Consider the following 15,123-nt stretch of genomic DNA (forward strand, 5'->3'; position numbering starts at 1 on the left):
AAAATAAGCAGGTGCTACTCCGACCTGAGGCAGTGTCCTGGGCTGGATCCTGACCGTCCTTTGTTCTCTGACCGGGTGCGGTGGGACGGGGGAGCCGGCTCAGTGGAGAGCGTGTCCCTGCTGCTCTCCCACAGGCAGAAGCCAGCCCCCATCAGGCAGGAGCCAGTAGCGCGGCTCTGCCCAGGTTGCAGAGCACAGCAGGTGGCGGTGGAATATGGCGGCCGGGCGGGCCACTCCTCCAGCACTGGCTGTGGGCTCCTCCTCGGCTTGTCCCCGCCTCTGCCTCCTCCTCACTGTGCTGCCTCCTGCCAGGGGAGGGGAGTGGCAGCCCGGGCTGAGCCGAACTCGTGCCATTGCGCAGGCCTAGCCTGCAGCCGGCTCGCAGGGGTCCCGGGGAGCAGGAGACCCGGGCACACTGCCCTGTGATCACCAGCCACCAGTTGCTCTGCCCCGGACCCTGACAGCTGAACCCCGCAGTTGCCCCAGCTCGCTCCGCATGAGAGTTACAGGTGGTGCCCCCCGCCCGGCTGGCTCTGTCCCCGGCCACGCCGCAGGGTGACCGCCCAGGACTCTGGGGTGTTGCTGAGGCTGCCCCAAGCCAGGCTCCCGGGGTCCGCTGCCCCTCCAGCCACGGGGGCCCTAGGCTAGTGTGAGAGCTGGGCTGCAGCCCTGCTCTCCCCATGCTGCATAGCAAGACGTGGGACCATGGGCAGGGCTGCTACAGCCATTTCAGACTGGGATTGGTGCCAGGGGAGCAAAGGTGATTGTGCCCTGGCTGGAGGGACCAGGCAGCCCCCTCCCCACTCCCACACCCGCTGCTTGCTCCTGCCGGCACAGGGCTGCGACGCCCAGCTCCAGAGGGCAGCTTCAAGCCCCCGGCGTGCTTCGTGGGGAAGGAGAGACAGGAACCAGAGCTGTTTGGTGTCTCCCATGCAGCTCCAGGCCCCACTGGGTACTCGGCAGCGACAGCCAGGCTGGGTAGTCCACCAGCAGCGTAACTTGGTCTGACCCGCATGGACCACATGAGCCCTGGGGTTGGCGCTGACATCCTGCCTATGCCAAGGCCTCTGGCACAGAGGCAACCCAACTCTGCCCAGGCAGACACAACCCAGCTCACTGCTTGGCCGGCCCAGTGAGTAAAAGAGTACACTCGTAGGAAATTGTTTTATTTCACTAACTACAAATTCTGTGTTCATTTTTTTTTATTTTAAACAGTCAAAAACATGATATCTGCCACCTATGGTTGTACGCTTGGATCCTGCAAGCTGTTGCTCAACGTTAAACTCCATTGAAGTGAATGAGAGCTCAGAGTGCTCATCATCTCACTTGAGGCCTGATCCAAAACGTATTGCAATTAATAGAATGACTCCCATTATCTTCAGTGGGTTTTGGATTAGGCTGCACTGATTTCCGCCCATTCTCACCATGCAGTCTACTACACAGTACACTTGAGTGAAGGGTTGGAATCTGGAGAGAACATGGACAATCATAGCATCAACAAAGGAGAGACAAGAGGGAATATAGCAGGGAAATCTAATGAACATCTTAGACGTCTGTATACTAATTCAAAAAGTATGGGGAATAAATAGGAAGAATTAGAATTACTAGTGACTAATCACAATCATGACATAAAGAGCATCAGAGACTTGGTGGTATAATTCACATGACTCGAATATTGAAATATAAGGGTACAGCTTGTTTAGGAAGAACCAGCAGGGAAAAAAGAGAGGAATTATTGCTGTCATTCTATGGACCATCTAAGCAGGAAAAAGAGGTGGTTCTGTTCATTCCCTGTGAAGCACCTGGCACTGGCCACTGTCAGAAGACAGGATACTGAGCTAGATGGACCATTGGTCTGACCCAGTATGGCCGTTGTTATGTGGATGAGGCTTTTTTTAAAACAAATAACAAAATCATCCCAAGCACAAGACTTAGTAGTGCTGGGGGATTTCAAATATCCAAACATCTGTTGAGAAAATAATACAGCAATACATAGGTCATCCAACAAGTTCTTGGAATGCACAGAGGACAACTTTTTTATTACAGAAGGTGGAGAAAGCGACTAGAGGAGAGGCTGTTCTAGATTTGATTCTGATGAATATGAAGGATCTGGTTAAGAATTTGAAGATGGAAGGCAGCGTGAGTGAAGGTGATCATGAAATGATAAGAGTTTGTGATTCTAAGGAATGGTATGAAGGAAAACAGTAGGATAAAGACAATAGACTTCAAGAAGGCAGATTTTAGCATACTCAGAGAATTAGTAGGTAAGATCTCATGGGAAGGAAGTCTAAGGGGAAAAGAGTTCAGGAGAGTTGGCAGTTTTTAAAGAGACATTAAAGGCACTAGAGCAAACTATTCCAATGCATAGGAAAGAGAGGAAGTATGGTATGAGACCACCCTGGCTTAACCAGGAGATCTCCAACAACCTATAACTCAAAAAAGTCATATAAAACGTGGAAACTAAGTCAAACTACAAATGATTAATATAAAAAAGAACCAAGCATATAAGGACAAAATGAGAAAGGCCAAGGCACAAAATGAGATTAAACTGGCTAGGGACATAAGGACTAACAAGAAAACATTTTACAAATACATTAGAAGCAAGAGGAAAATCATGGACAGAATAGGCCCATTCTTCACCGAGAATGGAAAGACTATAACCAAAATGCATCAATGGCCAAAGTATTAAATGCCTTTTTTTGTTTAATTTTCCACCAAAAGATTAGCCGTCCTTAGATGACTAACATAATTAACATCAGTGTAAATGGGGTAGGACATAAGGCTAAAATAAGGAAAGAACAAGTTAAGAAATTACTTAGACAAGTTAGACATCTTTGAGTCAGCAGGTCTTGATGGAACACATACTAGAATACTTAAGGAACTGGTTGAAGAGATCGCTGAGCCATTAGCAATTATCTTTGAGAACTCGCAGAGGGTGGGAGAGATCCCAGAAGACTGGAAAAAGGCAAATATGGTACCTACCTATAAAAAGGAGAATAAGGACAACCGAGGGAATTATAGACCAGTCAGCTTAACTTCAGTACCAAAAAGATTTGTAAGCACCAATTTGTAAACACCTGGAAGATAATAAGGTGATGATCAGTAATAGTCAATATGGATTTGTCAAGAACAAATCATGTCAAACCAACCTAATACTGTCTTTGAAAGGGTAACAAGCCTTGTAGATGGGGGAAAGCAGTCGATGTGATATACCGGTATCTTGACTTTAGTAAGGCTTTTGATATTGTCCCACATGACGGCTCATAAGCAAACTAGGGAAGGGATAGCCTAGTCAAGCCAACTACAAGGTGGGTGCACAACTGATTGGAAAACCGTACTCAGAGAGTAGTAATGGTTCACAGTCATGCTGGAAGAGCATATCGAGTGGGATCCTGCAGGGATCTGTCCTGGGTTCTGTTCTATTCAATATCTTCATAAATGATTTGGATGAGGGCATAGAGAGTTCATTTATAAAGTTTGTGGACAATACCAAGCTGAGAGGGGTTGCAAGTACTTTGGAACACAGGATTATAATTCAAAATGATCTTGAAAACTGGAGAAATGGTCTGAAACAAACAGAATGAAATTCAATAAGGACAAATGCAAAGTATTATACTTAGGAAGGAATAACCAATTCCACAAATATAAAATGGGAAATGACTGCCTAGGAAGGAGTACTGCAGAAAAGGATCTGGGGGTCATAGTGGAGCACAAACTAAATATGAGTCAGAAATGTAATACTGTTGCAAAAAAGTGAACATCATTTTTGGGATGTATTAGCAGCAGTGTTGTAAGCAAAACATGAGAAGTAATTCTTTCACTTTACTCAGCACTGATAAGCCCTCAGCTAGAATACTGTGTCCAGTTCTGAGCACTGCACTTCAGGAAAAATGTAGACAAATTGGAGAAAGTCCAGATGAGAACAACAAAACTGGTTAAAGGTCTAGAAAACATGACCTATGAGGAAAGATTGAAAAAATTGGGTTTGTTTAGCCTGAAGAAGACTGAGAGGACTTGATAACAGTCTTAATAAAGAGGAGGGAGATAAATAGGTCTCATCCACTGAGGCTAGAACAAGAAGTAATGGTTTTTGATTGTAGCAAGGGAGATTTAGGTTAGGCATTAGGAAAAACTTCCTAAATAAAAGGGTAGTTAAGCACTGGAACAAATTACCTAGGGAGGTTGTGAAATCGCCATCATTAGAGATTTTTAAGAGCTAGTTAAACAAACACCTGTCAGAGATGGTCTAGATAATACTTAGTCCTGCCTCAGTGCAGGGGACTATACTACATGAACTGTTGTGGTCCCTTCCAGTCCTACATTTCTATAATTCTATGATTTGCATACTGCATTATTCAAAAATTGTGTAGTGAACATGTGGAGCAGGAAATTTCCTGACATGTACAGGTGCACACCTAAACATAGCTGAACTATTTATAAGCACACAGATACTTAAGGGCTGAATCCCATTAAAACCAGTAAGAAGATTTCTATTGCCTTCAATGGGGGATGAAGTGAGTCCTGAAGCCAGCACTTGAAAATGAAGATCCTACCTTCTGTCCTCAATTCCCATTAACTTCAATGAGAACTGAGAGTGCTCAGAATCTTACAAGAGGTGCACAGCAACTTGTAGGTATAGGCCCTTTGAGAACAAATCTTTCTTAAAGCATGCAGACCATTTTGTATATTACACTATTAACCTATTATGCTACTATCCGCCTTACCTATTTCCCACTTCTTGTTTGTTGCCAACAGTTTCTGTCCCCTCTGTTTATAAACTGACTGAGACAGCTCAAAAGGTGAAAAAATATCCTGTTATACTTTATCACCTTTACAGAACCTCTGTAGTTGATATCTACCTCCTCCACTGCTTTGCCACTTCTGTGCTGCACTATTGCCTACTCTATTCTAGTCTGTGATTTGTTTATCCAGCAGTACATTCCATACATTCCTTTATACAACAGACTCAGGTCTTTGAGTCAGAGCAGAAACTAAAGTTCCTTCTCTACAGAGTTTGGTTCTTTATTTATTTTTATTCCTTTCCTCAAGCCTTAGGATTTAGTAGTCAAATTTATGGAGAAGCTCTGCCCCATATAATTTTGTTTCCAAACACTGTGGCTTAGTTTGCTTTAGAAGGTAAAATACATTTATTTTGATATTATTTTGGCAGTATTTCTTTTAGGTTTAGCAATCACTTGGTGTTATTTTTCTGAACTGTATATATTTTGTTTGTTCCCATCAGAGAAGCAGTTGTTTAATGCTTAGCTGTACATTTGCATCTGTTTGATCTCAGGTGTCTTGCTGCCTAAAGAATTAGTGGTGCTTTTGATAATATGTACTCAAAGGTATATTATTTTGAGGAACTCTTTTGACCTACTTGTTTCGATAATGTTTGAGATTTCTATCAATATTGCTTCCCGTTATCACTTTTCTTTCCTTCCCTTTACCAGAGGCCAATTTTCTTCTAACAACCTGTTCCATTTCTGTTCAGTAAAATTCTCTTTATTCTTTAATTTTCGTAGGTTATTGAAGTCCCCTGCTTTCAAAAAACATTAATTTTACATTTTGTCAAATAAAAGAAAGTTCAGTAGACCAGACCTGACTGAATAATCCTATCTATGTAATGTATAGCATTTTCCTTTGCGTTGAAAAATTCAGTAAACATGGATGAAATGTTGTTCCTATGATAGGTGGAAAACAAAAATGTGTATTATTTCATTAGATCTGGAATATAAATCTCATTGTCATTTTTAAAAACACTTATTCAAACATATATAAGGAGTAACATACTGATTCCTGCTCCATTTAGCAGAAGCTTCCATTTTAAAAAGACCCCAGTCATGCAATCTGATCCACAAATGGACCCTTACAACTCAACAAAATCCCATTGAAGTAACTTTGGGCCAAATTTTCAAAAGTATTTAGTTGCCTAAATATTCAGATAGATTCCCAGTAGATTTGTCCATATAAATCCCATTGATTTTGGCTCTTGGGCTCTGCACAAGCACAGGGATCTGTCCATGTGGATCGGGATTGCAGGATCAGGGCCGAAAACTAACATAGACCCTTGTTCCCCTGCAACATCCCACTGAATCGTGTTCATGATCAATGCAAAAATTTTTAAAGTCTTGTTTTTACTTCTCAGTACAGCTGATGAACAAAATTTTGAATGACGTTTTCCATTGGAAAATGCTGATTTGATTAAATCAAAATGTTTTGCAGGAACATATCCATTTCACACAAATTTTCAATGGGAAATTATTTTACTATTTTGTTTCTATAAGGTCAAAAGAATCATTTCTACTTCCGTGTTTTGATATACTGTCAATAAGATCAAAGGGAAACATTGATAAGGTCAAAACAAAATATTTCAGACTTTTTCACTTGACAAATATTCTGAGATTTTGATCTTTCATCGTAATTCAGGATGAAACTAAATTTTGAAATGTTGGACTTCCCACAAGACAGAAATTCCATTTTTCAAACAGGTCTAATATAGGTCCAATTTTTGAATAGATATCTGATTGCAATTCCCTTCACCTCAAAAATTCCCTAAATAAGATGAACAATGAACATTTTGAGATTGGTTTGGAGGAGGCTCAAAGATACTCAGTACCAAAAGTCTTGTTCTGTGATTTATTAAAAACAGTCCACATCTAGCATCTGAACTCTCCTCTCCCAGCACACTCACAAATGTGGTGACTGGCAATTCCCACCCGCACCCCGCACCTAAAATACAGAGATTGTGGACTCTCAAAGTGGGAAAGGGCCAAAATTTCACATTCAGGGTTCACACTGAAGCTTCTTTGTTCAAAGAAAAATGATTCAATTGTCCATTCCATTTTTGTAGGACAAGAATGTTTTTGTTGAAAGGGAGGATTATTTCAGACTGCACATGAGACACTTTTAATGATGATACGGTATTACAAATAAACTGAAAAGCAATAATCAGATCCAGATTATTATGCTGAATTGAAGGCTAAAGGTTTGTTTTCCAGGCTGTGCAAAGGATTGGGCTTTCCAGTGCTCGACTGCCCGGGTTGCCTCTTCTACTTCTCCTGTTTTTTCTGTTACTTGTTTGGCCAGCATGCCCGCATGCTGTTTAAGCCACCTCACTGCCATAGACATGAGTTGCAAAGTTTTTGCTTTTTTACTTTTATTACTATTTTTCAGAGCCTCAGTTTTTACCATTGCTGGTAAAGGACCCCCTTTACTGGCAATCCAGCGGGTCCAGGAGTTATCAAACTCCGGGGGGATTAAAAGGAAAGGGATCGGGGGGTTTCCTAGCTCGAGGTTTGCTGCCATGTTGGATTGCGATTCTTACCATGGCAGGTTCGCTTACTCACCAGATCAGCGGTCGGGGTCACCAGTGTTGTCAGAGTTGTACCGGTGTGGTGCTCTGCTTTCTCCTTGTTGATATCACTCGGCTGTGTGTGTGAGTTCCCTCTGTGTGCTGCCCCAGCTCTGCGCAGATAGCTGATACAGCAGACCCGACGAGAACCCCCAATAACCACAGAGTCCAGTAAGATGCAAAGCCATGTCGGCTAGGTTTATTGCGACCTCGGACACAATTGCAGTTCCCTGTAGGTTTCTTAGCCTAACTCAGGGCATACTACGAGAAAGTGCCTCTTGGCAATGGACCCGGCTCAGTGGCGGGACTTTCCATTCCCCCTTCAGCCAGACAAAGACTCCACCCCAGGAGTGCATTCTTATACACAGATACAAACAAGTTACACATCACACCTGACGTATTGAGGTACAACCTCTCTACGTAGCAAGTTACAACCCTTCTACGTATTAAGGTACCGCCTTCTACCTTGTACATGTTGGTTCGAACAAAACAACTCTATCCATCATTTTACCCTTTTGCCCCTGTCATTGGGATGGGTCGGCCTGTCCTTTCGTTATCCATGGAATGTTTCAGTATAATATGTTCTAATGCTGTGTTTATCCTTTGGTATGCTAGGTGAATATGTATTTCTGCAGCATCAGCCCTTTTCGTGCCAGCCTCTGGCTCACAGCTTAACTTTGCTTTATGTTAGCAGAGTCTTGATCATTACTTTAGTTCAGGCCTCAGGCCTCATACTGGGCCTTTATCAGGGCCTGCACTTACTACACTATCAGAGGAGTGAAGTTCTGGAATAGCCTTCCAAAAGGAGCGGGGGTGGGCCAAAAAACCTAACTGGCTTCAAGACTGAGCTTAATAAGTTTATGGAGGGGATGGCATGATGGGACTGCCTACAATGTCATGTAGCCCATCCATGACCACTAGTAGCAAATATCCCCAATGGACAGAGATGGGACACAAGATAGGGAGGATTCTGAGTTACTACAGAGAATTCTTTCCCAGGTGTCTAGCTGGTGGATCTTGCCGACATGCTCAGGGTCCAACTGATTGCCATATTTGGGGTCAGGAAGGAATTTTCCCCTTAGTCAGACTGGCAGCGAACCTGGGGGTTTTTTTGCCTTCCCCTGCAGCATGGGGCATTGGCACATTTAAACTAGAGTAAATGTAAGGCCCTACAGCTCTAGAACCCAGGTCTGCAGAGCTACCAGGCTGCTGACAGCTCCAGGCTGCCACCCAGTTTTTGTCTATGGAAATAGACCATGGGAAGTTCCACCTCAAAGGTTTAACAGAGCAGCCTCATGGCTCCTGGTTGGCTCCCTACCCTATTTAAACCCATGGGGCATTCCAGGAAGTGTCTAGTCAACAGTGTGGATCTCCTATGGCTATCACGACTTTCCTGTTCCTGAATTCCTGGCTTTGACCTCAGCTTGATCTGGTCTTCGCCTCCTGACTCGGACTCTGAAATCTGATTCGGACTCTGACCCTGGATATTGATCTTGGCCTGGAAATCAATTATGAACTCCTCTGCTGCTCCCAGCCTCAGGTTTGCCCCTGCTCTGCCCCCCAGGTCTTGACTGCCTTTGTTGGGATCCTGACAGTAAATGGTGGATTCTCTCTAACTTGAAGTCTTTAAATCATGATTTGAGAACTTCAGTAATTCAGCCAGAGGCTATGGGTCTATTACAGGAGTGGGACGGTGAGTTTCTATGGCCTGCAATGTGCAGCAGATCAGACTAGATGATCACGATGGTCCCTTCTGACTTTAACGTCTATGAGTCTCGTAGCAGCCTGTGCACATGCATTAGTGCATGTGTGTGTGTGTGCACGTACATACACACAGAGAGAGCTCACCATAAAAAGCCAGGCATGGGTGGTATCTGAGAATGCCACAAGAATTTCCTTTTAGAAAGAAGAAATGTTTAGAGATAAAATAGTAAAAAAAAGAAAATGTATAGAAAGGTATTTGAGATATGTTGGTATTTAAGGTACACTGATAGCAATAAGACTACTCATTTGATTAAAGTTAAGCAATACCTTGCTGAAGCAGGGCCATTGTTTGTAAATTAAAATTTTCAGTGGTGACTCCTGCAGAAAGGCTCTGTCTTGTTTCACAGATTTGTTGTGCCTAGATTAAAATGAATAAAGAGGAAATCATTAACTTCTTTTTGCACAATGCAAAAGTACTTGCACGATTATTTGTCATGTTAGCTCACTAAGACCTGGTCTATACTAGGAACTTAGATCAGTATAGCAAAGTCTCCACACCCCTGAGAGACATGATTATACTGACCTAACCCCCGGTATAAACAGTGCTATGTCAACAGAAGAATTTGTGCATTGATAACTGCCTCTCAGAGACGTGGATCACCTAACCAGTTGGGAGAACCCTTCCCGTTAGCGTATGTAGTATCTACACTGAAGTGCTTCAGCAGCGCAACTGCAGCTGTGCCATGTAGTGTTTTAAGCATAGACATACCCTCAGACTTTGAAAGATCCTCTGTTAATATTGGCATTTTAAACTATCCTTGAAGAGCAATAGATTATAAAATTATAATTTGTTCTTACTTAACTATTTAGCTTTATACAAGCAAATTGTCAGGCTTTTGCTAATTATCTTGCCCGTGTTGATGATTAACAACCTAATGTTGAAGTAGTAAAGATTATGTAGACTCAGAAGCTCTATTTTCACATGGACTTTTACCATCTCTTTATAACTGATTGAGAATGTTTTCTGATTTATATTTTTAAAAGTTTAAACCACTTGACAAATACTTCATAGCACTCATATGGCTCACTGCTGCCACTTGTTTGGGAAAATGAAAGGTAAGTTGAAAAATGCACCTTTTCCATTTTCATCTCTAATTGAATTCTCTCTTGACCCCCTTATTCCCTGTGGCTGTATTTCAGGTTTTGATGATAAGAAAAAGAATTTTGTATTTGGATAATACAATTTTCTCACTTGCCTTCAGCGACCTTCAGCTCAATTTCCTCTCCCTAGAGACACTGTATATTATAGAATTGAATCAAATTCCTTATTCATAGAAAAAAAGTTCCAATTTAATCTGAATATTCAGCATTTTACACTGGTCAGGGTGATGGATGGCATATTGAAATGCTTTTGGTTCAGGTAATCAAATGGTAGAATTCAGACTTGTATTGAAAAAAATAATGAAGTCTATTCAATATTCTTATAAGGTACAAAAATGCACATTACATGGTAGAACTGGGACCTTTTCTTATTACCTTACCAATAACATCTCCATTGCAAAAAGTATAGTCAAAAATTAAGAATTTATGTAGGTTAGAACATGTGAAAAGCAGCAGCTGTTGAGAGCAAAAGGAGGTAGGTACTTAAGACTGCTCAAATGAACAAGTACTAAAACTGGGGGAAAAACAGATCTATTAGTAATATACATCTGAAATGTTAAATATTGGTCAACTATGGTGTTTAACATTTCCTTAAAAGGCATTTTAAGAAGTAAACAATAGAAAGGGTTTTTTTTACAACATTTCAAGTAATCCAAATTTGTAAATTATTTTGATATTTTATTACCATGCCAAAGAGTGTTATAAACTAACAAATTTACAAAATAATTACTTAGAGCAGTGGTTCTCAAACTTTTGTACTGGTGACCCCTTTCACATAGCAAGCCTCTGAATGCGACCCCCCCCCTTATAAATTAAAAACACTTTTTAATATATTTAACACCATTATAAATGCTGGAGGCAAAGCGGGGGTTAGGGTAGAGGATGATAGCTCACGACCCCCCATGTAATAACCTCGCAACCCCCTGAGGGTTCCCGACCCCCAGTTTGAGAACCCCTGACTTAAAGCAACCTAAGGCTGGCTGCAGCTTATTGAGGTATGGTACTTGGACAAAATATTACCAGTGGAGCAAAAGCTAATGGTTTTGCATCCATATGATTGTTTTATATATAGATAATGTGGAAGTTCCCTGTATCCCTGTTGAAAATCTGAGGATAACCCTGTTTTGTTTTTAAGGTCTTCTAGGCACCTGTGACAATTGGTTAAAAGCACTAAGACAAATATACACATCAAGGCACTGTATTCAATAATTTAATACTGGGTAGTTTGTTACAATGATTTTACTATGCAATGTGCAACAGGGAAAACTAACCTTTCTCCGTGTTTGCAGTCTCTTATGTTCAAGGCCCTATACCAAAGTCTTTATCCTTCCAGCTGAGGCAGATGAGATGGGCTCTATCAGAGCCCACCAGTACAACTCCCTAGCTGACTGATGGGAGGCAATAATCACATCCTGGAGTTTAGCATCCTCCCTCCACACCATTAACAGCCCAGAGGGCAAGTTATCAAATTAAGGTCCCCTGCATGGAAATGGAGAGCTTTAACACTATGCTGTGGATGCTTGATTTGTATCTTTACTTCTATGAATAATCCTTACATATGATTTTTACCTTTACAGGCTGTATACAGCTTTAGGGTGGTATTTTCAAAAGCAGTTAAGGGAGCTAGGCATCCACTGAGCCTGAATGGGAGTTGGATACCTAGCTGCCATTTGAAAATCCCACCAGTCTTGTGCACTAACAAGTATAACACAAATGTGTAGAATTAAAATAGCCCTTCAGGATAATAGTCCTACAGAATCTTTATAATATTGGACATCCTTAAAATTATAGTAGCCCTTCAGAATTAAAACAATATTGTTAGAAAACAGAAAATGCTATAAACAGCTGTAGTTTGTGATTTCACCAGCATATTAACTCTACTTTTGGAATAAGAGCAGGACCCAGACTGATATAACTACATCAGCTTCACTCAGATGAAGATGAGTTTCCTCCCTTCCCCCCTCCAAACTGCTAACCCTGGAAATTCATCCTAGGAATTGAAAATCACATGCCATTGTTACTAGTAATGCAAGTTCTACAATTGGACATTAGTTACCAATTCTGTTGATGAATGAGCTAGCCAGAGCAGAATCCATCTCCCAGAGCTGTGTTACCTCTGCAGGAATAGCACGTAAAAATGTCTTATTTTAGAAACTAAAGTGAGCAGATATAACCAAGTACCTACAGACAGTTGATCAGCTGAGTAAGAGTGTCTTTTTAGTTAGTTAGTTAGTTAGTTAGTTAGTTAGTTAGTTAGTTAGTTAGTTAGTTAGTTAGTTTTTTGACAATGGCCCTGATTAAGGAAAGCATCCTTATTCAGGATAGGGCTTAAGCGTGTGACTTCGATGAGATTTGTGCTTAAATGCTATCTTGAATAGGGATGGACTTAAACACATACTTTAGTGATTTCCTGAATCAAGACCTATAACTGCACTTTAAGGCCAGAGGAACAACACACTAAAGTCCTGATCCTACAGACACTGTGCATGCATTTAGCTTCATGCATGTGAGTAATCCCATTAATGTCAAAGTGACTGGTCATGGTCACACTTTTCAAATGTCCCTCATTCTGAGGAGATTCACTTATTTCAGTCCCTCAGTTCCCTACATTCCACACAAATCTTATTGTTGAAATGTATTTATCAGTGCTTTTGAAAATTCTATCCTATGTACAGATATAAATAATGTATATATATGTGGAAGTTACAGCATAGTACAATAGTGAATTAGAAATATTTTACAGTTCCATAGAAAAAGTACTTAAAGTCTTGACCCTGCAAGCTGCTGAGCATGCTCCTCACCTTGCAGCATTGCTCAGTGCCCTCCCAGAATGAGCCCTAAGAGAACATGAAGGTTATATGGGGAGCATCTAAAAGTCAGGAAATGCCAAAGTTAAGATGACACAAACAGTATGAAATGTGTCCTCTACTATATACACATTATGAGATATATATACACACAGCACTGGAATAAATTGCCTAAGGAGGTTGTGGAATCTCCATTATTGGAGATTTTAAAGAGCAGGTTAGACAAACACCTGCCAGGGATGGTCTAGATAATACTTAGTCCTGCCATGAGTGCAGGGGACTGGACTAGATGACCTCTCAACATCCCTTTCAGTCCTAGGATTCTATGATACAGTCTTTAATTATATGATCAAATATTAATCCTCAACCTACAAGAATTTATTGCATCTTTTCTCCAGCCTTATATACACACATTAAGCATTTTGTAATTTTTTTTCTTTTTACTTGCACTGTTTTCATTTCCATAACAGTCAAATATTCCTCTAATGATTTAGACATTATTATTATACAGATTAGAATCATGGTGCCATTTGCAGTCTGCAGTCACAACTGCTGGTCTCATGAGTCTCGAGTCCTTTCACATAATAATATTAGAGGATTAATACTAATTACAGGGAATATTTCTCTAAACTTCTCTCTGGAACAGAAGATTCAGTTACCAACAATGGACTAAGCTTTAGCTACTCCCCACAGCACACATTTATTCTGACAACAGCCTGTACAACTTGCTTTTTTCTTAAAGCCACAGTGCTTGATTCCTGAGTTCTGTACAATACAGATCACAAGGAAAAAGAAGAGGGGGGAAAAAGGCATCTATTAAAGGGAATGGCTCAGCTCAAGGTACCAGTCTGCTAATGTGTCCCAAATGCCTGTTTCAAAGAGAATCACAAAGTACTTTGTTGAACTGTACAAGATACTGTGACAAGGAATTCAAGGATGTTTGGTTCTTTCTATGCATGCTTAACTTCGATTAATGTAAATGGGAGTTTCATGAGCATAGGGAAAGAAGTTGTACAGGCTCTCATATTAGCTGGCACACCATGAATTAGTTGCTAATGTGCTGTGTCGTTTCACTCTGGATATAAGCTAGTATGGGTAGCAATTTAATTGAGCTGCCGAAGTTAATGCCATTTTTTGGCATCACATAACAGAGTTTGTTGTGGGGTCACATACATGCATCTAAGAGGTCATGTACTAGCAAATTTCAGGAAATCATAGACGTGCATATTATTAGACTGAATTGCTGTCTGGCTCCAATATCTGAAATATGTAACCAACTCTTAACCCTACGCTTCAGCCCACCCTGATGCATTTAAATCACAAAACATACAATTCTTAAAAAATAGAATATTAAGAATGCATGACAAAATCTGTACAGAAATACTTGGATAGATCTGTAATATCGATTTTACTGACATAGAATTGCAAATCCCAAGCATTCAGAAATCATGAATCAGCCCCTCCCCCCAAAAAAATTAGGAGATTGACTGAAAAATCTTGATTTTAAAAAGTTATAAATTTGGGTTTCTTTTTATTTGCCTTCTGGTTTTTGGAGATTCACATTTAAACTTTTCTCTGCAACCAGGTGGGCTAGAAACTTACTTGTTGTTATATTTTCATAATCACAGGACTCCAGGTGCTGGGGTATTTAAGAAAAACACAAAATATTATGAGACTCGTGATAAATGTGTGAGTCTTGGCAACACTGCAAGACATACACTTAAGAGTTGTATGGTCTTTTATTCCTTTCTAGAAGTAATTTTTACAACTAAAAAGATGTTAATGAAAGGAAAGGAACATGGTTCTCTATGCCCAGAATCTTTTCAAAATTTTTAACTTTTCCCTAGTAAGAATGGAAACAAATGTACTTATTCCTGAAGGCTTTTATGGATACTAGAACTGAACTGGTATTTTCTAATGATGAAGACATGAGGGAGCTCCTTACAAAAATCAAAAAAGCAGTAAATATGGTGTGCATTAATGTTCTAATTTGCCCACAGATTTAAAAATAATTAACCTTTTAGTTACTGGATTAAAATATAGTGAGAAGCCCAGATCCAGCAAACTAAAACTGGAATAATGCAGTAGTGAATTAGGCCG

The sequence above is a fragment of the Mauremys mutica genome, chromosome 1 (genome assembly GCF_020497125.1).
Source record: "Mauremys mutica isolate MM-2020 ecotype Southern chromosome 1, ASM2049712v1, whole genome shotgun sequence".
In the NCBI taxonomy this organism is placed as follows: Eukaryota; Metazoa; Chordata; order Testudines; family Geoemydidae; genus Mauremys; species Mauremys mutica.